The following is a 13,744-nucleotide window of genomic DNA, read 5'->3' on the forward strand; positions in this document are numbered from 1 at the left end:
CCCTTCATTATCAGAGCTAAGCTAGCAGACCAGAAATAGCAGAGACCTAACCCTGCTCAACGTCAAATGTTAATTCTGATCCCCCCTCCACAGGTACTGTCCGACCTGCTGAGCATTTCCAATAATTTCTGTTCTTATTTCAGATTTTCAGCAACTGCAGGATTTTGTTTTTTGAGTTCTTAACCCCACCCGTTGCCTCCAAAGTGTTTCTGTTGACATCCAAGCAGGTAGCTCGCGAGGAGACCTGCAGTGTTTCAATGAACAGCAGACTATTCCATTTAACTTCCAGCCAGGTAAAGGAGAAATAAAACTCATCCACTGCGTACCAGTTTCAGGTTGTTCACCAGCAACATAGGAATGTTCTGTAAATTCTTCCAGAACTAGGGCTGTTTTTAATACGATGCAGGTGTTTTCTCTCTTTTGCATCTGATGTCTCCCTGTTGTAAACATGGCTTTGTTCAGTAATTGCTTTGCAGCTCTGTTTCACTAAATAGAAACTAATCCGAAATATCTCTGAAATCCCCATGAGTGCAAAAATATCATTTAGGTAGCAGAGCAATTATCATTGCTGCCTCGCAACCCTGGGGATTTGGGTTCATTCCTGACCCTGGTGTTGTCTACGTGGAGTTTCCGTCTTCTCCCTGAGTCATGCATTTCCGATAGATGCTCTGGTTTTCTCACACATTTGAAAGATATTCTAACACATTGTTTAGCTACTGTAAATGATCAATTAGTGCAGGTCCTTGGCCATCTCAGATCGCAAGACTCTGCGGCGGATAGTGAGGCCAGCTGAGAAGATCATCGCAGTCTCCCTTCCAGCCATTACATGACACGCTGCACCCGCAAAGCCAACAGCATTATGAAGGGCCCCACGCACCCCTCATACAAACTCTTCTCCCTCTTGCCATCTGGCAAAAGGTACCGAAGCATTCGGGCTCTCACGACCAGACTATGCAACAGTGTCTTCCCCCAAGCCATCAGATTCCTCAATATCCAGAGTCTAGATTGACATCTACATCATTTATTATTATATTGAAATTTGTCCTCTACTGTGCCCATTGTTTATTAATCATTAATTAATTAATTAATTAATTAATTATTGTACTGCCCTGCACTGTTTTGTGCATTTTATGTAGTCCTGTGTAGGTCTGTAGTCTAGTGTAATTTTGTGTTGCTTCATGTAGCACCAGGGTCCTGGAGGAACGTTGTTTCATTTTTACTGTGTACTGTACCAGCAGTTTATGATCGATATGACAATAAAATGCGACTTGACTTGACTTGAAATACCATTCATATATGTGTGAGAGACAGTCAGCTGTAGGGCTACAAGGAAATAAGAGTAGGGAATGGGACTGATGAAATTACTGCACTGGAAACTGAATTTGATGGGATAAATGATATTCCAACTATTGAGATGTATGTTGACTGGGAATCAAAGAGATACTGGGAGAGGCATGAATAGATGATAGTAGATGTCCACATCACCTCCTGCTTATCATCACTACTTTAAGATTCATCTAAGCTTTCTCATTCTGTCTTGTGAAGCATGATGGCAGAGCAACAGTGGATCTGGGCTTCAGTGCTTCCCAAACAAAACGTCTGCAGTGCTATGGAATTTTGTTTTCCTTTGAAAACGAAACACCCCACAGCCCCTCAATGAAAGAGGGCTATAATTGACCAGTTTCAGGGTATCAAGCATGAGAGAAAACTAGGCAATGTCTCATTACTGGGTAGTGCCATGACCTTTACTCAAAGGGCGGCACAAGGCTGAAAGTAAGGACTGGACACTGGCACATAATGCTCCGTCATCAAATTGATATTGATTTTGGTTATTTAGGCTCATGTTTCCGCAATGCCAACTTGAATAAGCTACCAGTGAGGATATATCAGCTCTAGGATGTGTTGGGGGGAGAATGGGTGGGATTCGTGCATAAGGTATTTTGGAAAAGAGGGACAAAAAGTGATAGCAATGAACAAAGCATAATTAGAAAGATAATACTTTAGGAATGGACTGGATAGAACATAGAACACAGAATAGCATACTTATAGAATTTATAATTAAATATCAAAATCAATGTCAAATTAAATTATTAATCTTTTGTAGATGGCTCAGAAGAACAGCTGAGTAGCAATCAGGGATTTGCAAGCAAATTCTAAACAAACATCCTTGACTCAATCAGCACACGGGTCACATTGCGGAAGTAGATTATGCATCTGAACAAAGACTTAATGGTTGAAAAAATAACCCTTAACATCCAAAAACTTCCAACTCTTCAAGCCCTTTGGTTTCATCTGAGTTTACTCCAAATTATCAGCTGAAATACATCTGCAACCTATTTGAGACGAGGAGAACTAAAATAAACATTTGATGGGGTTAGTCTGGGGTCATGGGGGAGGTGGGATGGTCAGCGGTGACATGAATGGGGCAGAAGTCACCATCTAATTAAAGTTACAGCAGAGATAGTATGGTTTACAAAACTTAATACATATTTTAAAGGAAAGGGGAATAAATATATGAAATATAACAATCTATGGGCATTCTTCCTTCAGAGGGTAGGTCATGGAACATAGACAGTAGACCATAATAGGACTCTGCCCCACAACGATCTGCTCTCCTTTTCAACTATTTCTCGACCAATCTAAACCTTCCCTCCTATACAGCTAGACCCTTGCACTTTTCTTTCATCCATTTATCTACCTAAAAGTCTCTTAAATGTCCCTAGTATATCAACTACCACCAGGTTTAATTATATCTACTGTATGTTCCAATAGACCACTGTGTACTGGATGGATAATTGTGGATACAAACAGATTATGGAGCAATAAAGCATGGCTGTTGTGATGCGTCTAGTGTGGTAGTGTAGTGGGTCGTGCTTGTCGCTTCCACTTTCAGCTTCCACCGCCGGCTAGCAGTCGTGTGAAAAGGAGAGCTGAATGTGTAAGTCTCTCCCCGCCAATACACAGCCTCTTCAAAAGCAAGTCTCATGTAGTGCCTCCCTGTTGGTGAGACACAGAAACTGAACTCCTTTTGGACTCAGGCTGAACTACAGACGATGGTGAGGAGGTCTGGTCCCTGCACACGTAGCATGCAGGCCCACCAGTCTGTGAACACGCCCAGGTGCTCGTGAACAAGATCCCCAGCTATGGGTGAATAGGCAGAATCATCAGCCTCAGGAAAGACAAAAGGCTATGGGAGTAAAGCCAGACAGCAAATCGGGAGTGGAGCCTCTAAGGTGGCTGGACATCATTGACCATCCTTCTGGCAGCTCCTACAGCCAAGTTGGAGCCAAACGCATTGCTTCATAAGCTTTACTTTGGGCTACACTGGTGAGGCTGAGAGAGGGATCTTAACGACTGGGGCATCTCAGGATCTCTGTACCTTCCACGCAGGCTTGTGATATCTCCTTCGAGATAGAGGGATGGCAACAACCAGAGTGTTACAACTGAAAACAGACTGTTTGCCCAATGAATCTACCATATGGCATCTAACTAGTACTCATTTGCTCTAAGTTTACACCAATTCTATTTTCATTCTCCACACATTCTCACCAACTTCCTGTGCTTGGGATGTGGGAGGAAACCCATACAGTCACAGGGAGAATGTGGAGATTCTGTGTGGGCTATGAGTGAGGTGAGGATTGAACTTGGTTGACTGGAGCTGTGAGACACCAGTTCCATTAGCTGTACCACTTTATTAGGATGGTTGGCAGATTTGGGATCCAAACCAGGAATGGAAATCATTTGATGTGATTCTTCATAGACTAATTATATATTTGATTTCCAACTTAAAATTGTCAAAAAAAATTTGGAAATTAAAATTAATATGTTTAATTGTCCAGAAACCTTCATTGGGTGTGGTTGATTTTGCTTCCTTTGTTTGTACCGAGTTGGCTGTTTCAAATTGAGGGAATTGTTGGGAACTTTATAAGCAGTTAATTTTCCAAGGGTCTTGATAGTTCTGTATCAGGCCCTGCTTAAAAGGGCAGAAATGGTTAGAGAAGCATCATTTGACAAGTCTCTACACAAAGAAATGGCCACAGATTTATTTCTGAGCTAAACAGAGAATAAATTAAATTCTCTCCTTAGTTATTTACATTCTCCTGGAATTTCAAGCTGCCAGCTAGAAACTGAATCAGTTGAACGAGTAAGTGGACGGTGGACCGTTAAAATTGAACAAAATGAAGGCACTCCAAGCTGTTCTGAGTCACTCAACTGTAACGTTCAAGGATCATACTCTTGGTATCAGTTTTCCTCAGCCAGTTTTTTTCCTAAATTGGTTTGCTATGGTTTCCAAAAAGCTATTACTCAACTGATGTGTAGCTCTATTGCTATAACAGCTTAATCATGAATTTGCTGCTTATCTAACACTTGTTAACTGTGGTCTAATAAGGGCCTTGCCAGAAGTTCTTTCAAAAGGCTACTGCGCACTGATTGAACAAAAGGGGTTCTTTCAGTCTGTTTATTTTCTATTTATAGGATATGTTAACAAGGCCAGCCTTTAATACCAGTACCTAAATACTCTTAAAGAATGCAGTAATGAACCACCTTCTTGAATCACTTCCAATTGAGGGTCCTTCAGAGGGTTTGGACCACTGATGAAGGCCATAAGACCATAAGATATAGAAGCAGAATTAGGCCTTTGGCCTATTGGGTCTGTTCCACCATTTCATAATGGCTGTTCCATTTTCCCTCTCAACCCTATTCTCCTGCCTTCTTCCTGTAACCTTTGACACTTTTAATAATCAGGAACCTATCAACCTCTGCTTTAAATATACCCAACCTCCATAGTTGTCTGTGACAATGAATTCCACAGATTCATTACCCTCTGGTGAAAGAAACTGCTCTTCATCTCTGTTCCAAAGGGACATCTCTTATCCTGAGGCTGTGCCCTCTGGACCTAGACTCTCCCACTATTAGAAACCATCCTTTCCACATCCTTAGATAGGTCTAAGATCATGAAAAACCAATTTATATTATTCCTACTTAAACCCAAGTTGTTCTCCCCACATTCCCATTAACTGCTCCACAGATTCTACCTCACACCTACACACTAGGAGCAGTTTACAGTGGCTAAGTAACCTATTAACCCAAACACTTTTAGGATGTGGGAGGAAGGAGAATGTGAACAATCCATGTAAGAAGACTAGAAATCAGGAGTTTCCAGATCATTGGTGCAGAGAGGTTTTATTAGTTGCTCCATTAGCCTGCCCCTCAGGATGATTGTTTTGTATTCAATAAAAGTAATGCCATCGAACATGAATGGCAATTATCTTAAATCTCTTTTTGTAGTCATTAATTGATTGGCACTTATATGGCACAAATGTTACTTGCTACCTCTTAGAGCATACTTGTAAATTGTCGGCAGTTTGCTGCATGCAGACACATTTTCATCTGTGGATCTGTGAGTGGTCATAGCCACTGGTTTCAAGTGGAAAGGTTATCATACGTGCCAGCAATCTATGTCTGACATAAACAGTCAGTGATCTTCTGGGCCCTGTCGCCATTTATTGAACACAATTATCGTGGGAGAAGCAGAAAGAAGAGAATTCAGGCATGTGAAAAGAATACCCATATATAGCAGAAAATAAATCAATTCTTGTATTTCTTTAACTTTTCACGTACTTACTGTGAAGGCATATTGGGGATCCTAACAGATCCACAGTTTATTTAAGAGTCCTGTGGCTCACTGCACTTTCAGTGTGATTATTTTACACATCATAGACTTTTATCCAAGGACTTGTTTTGACCTTTTATCACTTTTGTGTCTATTGCTCAGTTTTTGCTAGCTTTAGGATGTTCTGTTGTTCAAGAGAAACATCAAAGAAAACGCCTGTCTCTTCTTTCAGGTGAGTGGAAAAGATCCCATGGTTCTATTTGGAAGAGCAGAGAGCACTCAGAGTCCTGGTAAAACTTACACCCTTTAGTCACTGTCTTCTACAGATTATCTGGTCAGTAAGAGGCTAAAGTTTGTGGGTTCCTGCTGTACACATGTTGGATGCTTTTTCCTAGAGTCATAGAAAAATTTAGTGTGGAGACAGACCCTTCAGTCCATCCAGTCCAAGGACTATCAATTACCGATATTTCAATCCTTCCGTATTCTCTGTAGATTCTAAAACTCATCTACATACTAGGAGCAACTTAAAATAGCTAATAAACCTACCGACCCACATGACTTTGGACTGTGGGCGGAAACCAGAGGAGGAAACCCACGCATCACAGGGAGAGCATACAAACTGTGCAGACACAGCACCAAAGGTCAAGATTGAACTAGGGTCTCTGGTGCTCTAAGGCAGCACTACTGTGGCACCATTGCCTTAAAACAGAGACTGCAGTTAAAAAAAGACCCTCAATGAATGTACAGTGTTTTGAAATGTCCTTAAGTCACGACAGGTGCTAAATAAATTAAAATATTTCACCCAAAGTTAATGAGTATACCTAAAGACCAGAAAAACTCCAGTTTAATCATTGGCAATGCTAAACACAGATGGTTCTGTTAGGAGCATAATAAAGCTACTACTATTGCTCTTGGCAAGCTCACAGTGAACCACTGGTGCACATAGATCTCTTTTGACAATGGCAATCACTAAAATGATTGAAAGTGTGTTTCTACAGCGACCTGACTAATGACTGCCTTGTGGCAAGCAGAACTTCAAATCCACCTACAAAGGAAAGTTGTCTCGAACAGAAAGAATAGTTGTTTGGGTGTGGGACTTCAGGATTGCCAACAGCCGAGGCATCTACATTCCTGAGAAGAATAATGGTTGGGGCAGTGGCAAGTTTGATTGCAGAGTGCTAAGTCGCTTATGGAACAAAAGTAGCCTTAAAGTAGAATTATCAACTACAAATGAGCTGCAGGGAAAATTAGAAGGCTGATTCAGTTTATTGCATGTGAGTCTATTATTGAGGTTAAAATGCTTGGGTGATCCTGAGCAAGATATAGACTGTATCGGTACACACAGGCAGTCAGGCAGAATTAACAGCAAACTCTGTCACAAAGCTGACTCACTCTGCACCATAATTCAGCATGTAATTAGATTCTACACAGTTCCCTTGTGTACACTTTTAATCATTTATCCTTCAATAAAAGTAAACAAAACATCAACACCCTCCCTACTTACTTCCCTGCCTGCACTCACATCCTGATTAGATTCATGAAGTAAAGCCCATAGGGTTATTGTTTCCCCTGAGAGGTGTAGAGTTGGAAGAGGGATTTAGGATAAGGCAAGAAGTAATTGATCTGTCTAAAGTAGATGGGTTTATGGGTTGATCTGCTTTCCTCTCCTGTTTTAGCTACACCGTGTCTTCAGATTTTATAAAACCAAAAGGAGCATAGGTACCAGGGTGAATGCACACAGCCTTTTTTCCCCCAGGAGAAGAAAATCAAAAACTAGAGGGCATATGTTTGAGGTAAAGAGGTAAAGATTTATAAGGGACCTGAGGGACAACTTCTTTATGCAGAGGATGGTGTGTATATGAAACAAGCTGCCAGAGGCTGTGTGGCATGTAATTAGATAATATTTCAAATGATAACATTTCAAAGTCTCTTGGACCGGGACATGGATAGGAAAGGTTTAGAGTGATATCAGCCACACATGGGCAAGCAGACATCTGGGTTGGTGTGGATGAGTGGACTGAAGGGCTTATTTCCACGTTGTAATACTTGATTTAAGATGGAACTTTCTCGAAATTATAAATAGTATATATAATACAGGTTGGAAGCCAAGCTGGGTTAACAGAGAACTATGAAGAGCAGGGACTTTGACTCGTTTAGTTCAATTTCCTAGACTTGGTTGCTCCAAATTCCAGCATCTGCTGTCTCTTGTGTCTCCACTTTCTAAACCATTGGTTAGGTCGCAGCTGGAAAAATGTGTGCAGTTCTGGTCATCACATTATATGAAGGATGTGACTGCACCGGAGAGGCTGCAGAGGAGATTCAGCTGATGTCACCTGGGATGGCATACATCAGTTAGGAGAAGAGACTGGATAGGCTGGGCTTGTTTTCCTTGGAGCAGAGGAAGCTGAGGGAATACCTTTGGAGGTATATAAAGTTATGAGAGGCATAAATGGGGGAGTTAGTAAGGAATATTTCTCCATGGCAGAGCATATAGATTTAAAGAAAGATTATGATATTTAGACTAAGCATTTTTTCACCCAAAGGCTGTTTGCAATGTGGAACACTGCATGAGAAGGTGCTGAAGGCAGGTACTTTCACAGCACTTAGTATCTGAATGGGTACTTGAACCATTAACTCACAGTATGCTACAGACAAGGTAATGGTAGATGAGATTAGTTTAGATGGTTAGTATAGAAACTGTTGGCTGAAAGGCCTGTTTTTATGCTGTTTCATTCTATGATATACTGGAGTGCCATACATAAAGGGCAGATGGACACAGGAGGTTAATTAATGAAACCATTGATGCCAGGGCCAAGAAAGCACACCAACAGTTCCACTTCCTCAGAAGGCTAAGATAATTTTACATCCCCATTAGCTATTATTGATTTTTACAAATACATCATCGAATACATCCTATCAAGATGCCCAAGGATGCAAGAAATTGCAGAGTTGTGAATACTAACCTTTTCAACACACAAACTAGTCTCCACTCCATTAACTCTGCTGATACCTCCCGCTGCCTTGGGAAAACAGCCAACGTAATCAAGGTCCCTTCTTACTTCAGTTATTCTCTCTTATCTTCTGTCCCATCAGGCAGAAGACACAAAGGTTTGAGAAGACATACCATCAGACTATAGGACAGATTCTTTTGTGTTGTTATCCAGACCCTTGGATGCATCTGACTTACAATGAAGATGAACTCTTAATCTCCCAATCTTCCCATTCATTCACCTTGAGCTTTATTTGTCAACTTGTACTGCACTTTCTCGGTAAATACAAATCTAAATTGGTAAATTCATATGTTGTTTATTGTTCGCCCCTGCACCGAAGTACAGTGAAAAGCTTTGCTCTGCATGCCTTCCCTACAGATCACATCACCACTTCTACACTGAGGCAGTACAAGGGAAAACAATAACATTTATTGCAGAATAAAGTGTTACAGTTACGAAGCAAGTTCGGTGCAAACAGACAGTAATGTGCAAAACCATAGTGAGGTAGATTGTAGATAGATAGATAGATAGATAGATAGATAGATAGATAGATAGATAGATACTTTATTCATCCCCATGCGGAAATTCAACTTTTTTTCCAATGTCCCATACACTTGTTGTAGCAGAACTAATTACATACAATACTTAACTCAGTAAAAAAAAATATGATATGCATCTAAATCACCATCTCAAAAAGCATTAATAATAGCTTTTAAAAAGTTCTTAAGTCCTGGTGGTAGAATTGTAAAGCCTAATGGCATTGGGGAGTATTGACCTCTTCATCCTGTCTGAGGAGCATTGCATCGATAGTAACCTGTCGCTGAAACTGCTTCTCTGTCTCTGGATGGTGCTATGTAGAGGATGTTCAGAGTTATCCATAATTGACCGTAGCCTACTCAGCGCCCTTCGCTCAGCTACCGATGTTAAACTCTCCAGTACTTTGCCCACGACAGAGCCCGCCTTCCTTACCAGCTTATTAAGATGTGAGGCGTCCCTCTTCTTAATGCTTCCTCCGCAACACGCCACCACAAAGAAGAGGGCGCTCTCCACAACTGACCTATAGAACATCTTCAGCATCTCACTACAGACATTGAATGACGCCAACCTTCTTAGGAAGTACAGTCGACTCTGTGCCTTCCTGCACAAGGCATCTGTGTTGGCAGTCCAGTCTAGCTTCTCGTCTAACTGTACTCCCAGATACTTGTAGGTCTTAACCTGCTCCACACATTCTCCATTAATGATCACTGGCTCCATATGAGGCCTAGATCTCCTAAAGTCCACCACCATCTCCTTGGTCTTGGTGATATTGAGACGCAGGTAGTTTGAGTTGCACCATATCACAAAGTCCTGTATCAGTTTCCTATACTCCTCCTCCTGTCCATTCCTGACACACCCCACTATGGCCGTGTCATCAGCGAACTTCTGCACATGGCAGGACTCCGAGTTATATTGGAAGTCTGATGTGTACAGGGTGAACAGGACCGGAGAGAGTACGGTTCCCTGCGGCGCTCCTGTGCTGCTGACCACCGTGTCAGACCTACAGTCTCCCAACCGCACATACTGAGGTCTATCTGTCAAGTAGTCCACTATCCAATCCACCATGTGAGAGTCTACTCCCATCTCCGTTAGTTTGTGCCTTAAGATCTTGGGCTGGATGGTGTTAAAGGCACTAGAGAAGTCAAGGAATGTAATCCTCACAGCACAACTGACCCCCTCTAGGTGAGAGAGTGATTTGTGCAGCAAATACATGATAGCATCCTCCACTCCCACCTTCTCCTTATACGCAAACTGAAGAGGATCCTGGGCGTGCCTGGTTTGTGGCCTCAGATTCTGTATTATCAGCCGCTCCATGGTCTTCATCACGTGCGACGTCAAGGCAACAGGTCTGAAGTCATTCAACTCCTTTGGTTGTGGTTTCTTCGGTACCGGGACAATACAGGATGTTTTCCACTGTCTGGGTACTCTTCTCTGCTCCAGGCTCATGTTGAAGATGCGCTGTAGTGGTTCTCCCAGCTCAGTCGCACAGGCCCTCAGTAATCGTGGGGAAACTCCATCTGGTCCAGCCGCCTTGCTGGTACAGATCTTTCTCAGTTGACCTTCCACCTGTGCAGCCGTAATCCTGGGCGTGGGCAAGGTCTCCTGTGAGTGGCTATTTTCCTGTGAGGGAAGTAAGCCTGGTGTGGATTTCTGCGGTGAGGATGAGATTGAGCTGTCGAACCTGTTGAAGAAGTTGTTCAGCTGGTTCGCTTTCTCCACATCTCCACTTATGTTCGCCCTCCGCTTTGCACCGCATCCGGTGATGATCTTCATCCCATCCCACACCTCCTTCATGCTTTTTTTCTGCAGCTTGTTTTGTAAGGTCAAGTGTCCATTTTATCATATTAGAGAACTATTCAATAGGCTGGGACAGAAGCTGTCCTTGAATGTGGTGGGAGGCACACACAGGCTTTTGTATCTTCTGCCCAATGGGAGGTGCAGAAGAGACAATATCTAGTATGGGAGGGGTCTTTGATTATGTGGACTGCTACGTATAGACAGATTTCATGGACTAGTGGCTGGTTTGTGTAATGTGGTGCTGTATCCACAACTCTCCTGGGTTCCCTTACCAAGTAGTGAAGGTTCTGGGCAGGATGCTTTCTATGAAGTGTCAATGAGAAATTAGTGAGGGTCAAAGGGAACATGCTAAATTTCTTCAAATGTTCATTTTATTATCAAAGTATGCAGAATACAACTCTAAAATTTGTCTTCTCCAGATACCCATAAAATACAGAAAACCATAGAAGCAGTTGAAAGAAAGACATCAATCCCTCCACCCGCATGAAAAGAAAAAGAAACAAAGACTTGCAAATCCCAAACCCCACCAACTCCTTCCTCACACAAAAACTAACAGATCACCCACATGCAGAAACAACAACAGGAACACCAAATCCCAAACCCCAGCCTGCCAATCGGCAACAGGAAAGAATAGGTGAGAACACAAAATAAAACAGAACTGAAAGAGGCCAATATGGACTATGGTTAGATTGAACTACAGTCCAATCCATAAATCTCAGAATTTCAATAACATCTCTGAGAGCATCGGGACCCTACAGCCTCTCCAAGTGCAGTGTCTTGAACCAGTGGCCCTTCCGAAGGCAGCAACTCAAACTAGCGGCCCCTCCATGGGCAGCAACTCGAACCAGCAGCCTTTCTGAGAACTGCCTGCTCTCTTCCGCATTTGCCTTGATGTTTCAATCCTCCTCAATGCTTTAATTGGTGATCATGGCTCCTCGTCTCATCTCTGAGCATCTCCTCATGGTAGATCATGCTCACATTTCCCTCCTGGAGTTTTCTTGGGTCAGCAGAGTGCTAGCTCACTCGATTGAACTACAGGCTGTAAGTCACGGGCTCCAACAGTTTCAAAAACAACATTAAGATTAAAAGAATAAGTAGAAGACATAGAAAAACTGATATGATTGACTATTAGGAAGGAACTTCTTGTTCGATGGCGCCATCTTGACTAGAAGTACAAGCGTTGGTGAGTTTTCTTTGCCATGGTCTCAATGTGATTGGGCCAGGAGAGGATATTAGTGTTGTTCATTCCTAGGAACTTGAAGCTTTCAACTCTCTCTACCTCCGCACTGTCGATGTAAACACGAGCGTGTACAATGCCACCATTCAAAGGTCAAAGTTGAAAGTTCAAAGGAAATTTATTATCAAAATATATAAGGATTTGGTATAGAAGGGAGGGAGTCGGAGTCTCAAGATGGCGCTCATGGAGTAAACCGCATCTAGGCTTTGCTCCAAACCTTTTACGTTTTTTTTAACCTACAAACACCCCTTAAACTTATTTTAAAGGGGTCTAAACATATAGAATTTTTTTAAAAACTATTTGAATTACTCTCAACCCGCTGAAATGTCTAGAGCAAAAGAACCGAAACAGACGAAAGAACCGTTAACTTTAGAAGTTGTTGTGAAGTTTATAGACGCTAGATTTGATGAATTGGAGAAAAAATTACTTGGAAGATTTGCACAGTATGACAATCGTTTGAGATCACTCGAAGAAAAGTTCCTGACCTTTTCACGGGAATCAAATGAACAACAAGCAAGCATTTTGGCTCTTGAAGAAGCTGCTCGTAAGAAGGATCGTATAATCGAAAAAATGCAAGAAGAGCAAACTTCGACGACCCAACAGATGGAACGCTATAAAGCTAAAATTACTGATTTGGAAAATCGTTCTCGAAGACAAAATCTTCGGTTAATTGGAATCCCGGAAAAATTTGAAAGCGGTGATCTGACCGTTTTCTTCTCCAAATTTCTAGTGGATGTCCTGGGCGAAGATGTCCTGGATAACCCCCCATTAATCGATCGGGCTCACAGAGTCTCTAGATATCGGGCAGATTCAAATCTGAAACCACGGCACATAATTCTCAGGATCCATTATCCTCACATCAAAGAACGACTGATTCGTGCGGCTCGTAAAAAAGGTATGATAACCTATCAAAATTTTAATTTTCGCATTCTGGAGGACTATAGCCCCGAAGTACTACGGGCTAGGCTGGCTTTCAGATCGGTTATGTCGAATTTTCACCAGAAAGGCTACAAGCAAGCGTTGCTGTTTCCAGCACACCTGAGAGTCACCCTTCAAGATGGATCTTTTCGGCTGTTTAAATCGCCAGCGGATGCTCAAGGTTTCCTGGAACAATGACATTTGATCGGGCTGATCAATGTAATCTAGCCTATAGATTTGGATCTGGTATAGATTGACGTTTGGGTTCTTTTTTGATACGGTTCATATATATTTCTTATATATGATTAAAGCTCTCTTTTTTCTACCGGGTTTATTCCGATTTCATATTTTTATATATTACTAACCGATTAATGTTGAAGATGACCTATTAGGGTTATTTTTTTTTCTTTTTTTAATCGATATACGCTCTTTTTTTATATTTTTAGCATTTGAATATTAAGATTTGGAAGAATAAAATGGCGTTTCTTCTTCCCGACAGACTCCAGTGTCTGTAGCGTCATAACTGTTTTGATTTGTTCGAAAGTGTTAAACCTTCATTTATTATTTTAATTTTTTTAACCCTTTTGATAATATACATTTATAACACTAATTTTATATTTTAATTTTTCCTATATCAACCCTTTTTTTATA

At 41.6% G+C, this 13,744-nt stretch overlaps 1 protein-coding gene across 3 annotated transcripts in view; it reads right to left on the bottom strand.

Moving 5' to 3' along the window:
• The window catches only part of LOC140739992 (SH2 domain-containing adapter protein F-like), a 341,159-nt gene that overhangs the window by 3,515 nt on the left and 323,900 nt on the right, over window positions 1–13,744 (bottom strand). The gene's annotated exons all lie outside the window — the stretch shown is intronic.

The sequence above is a fragment of the Hemitrygon akajei genome, chromosome 16 (genome assembly GCF_048418815.1).
Source record: "Hemitrygon akajei chromosome 16, sHemAka1.3, whole genome shotgun sequence".
Lineage (NCBI taxonomy): Eukaryota > Metazoa > Chordata > Chondrichthyes > Myliobatiformes > Dasyatidae > Hemitrygon > Hemitrygon akajei.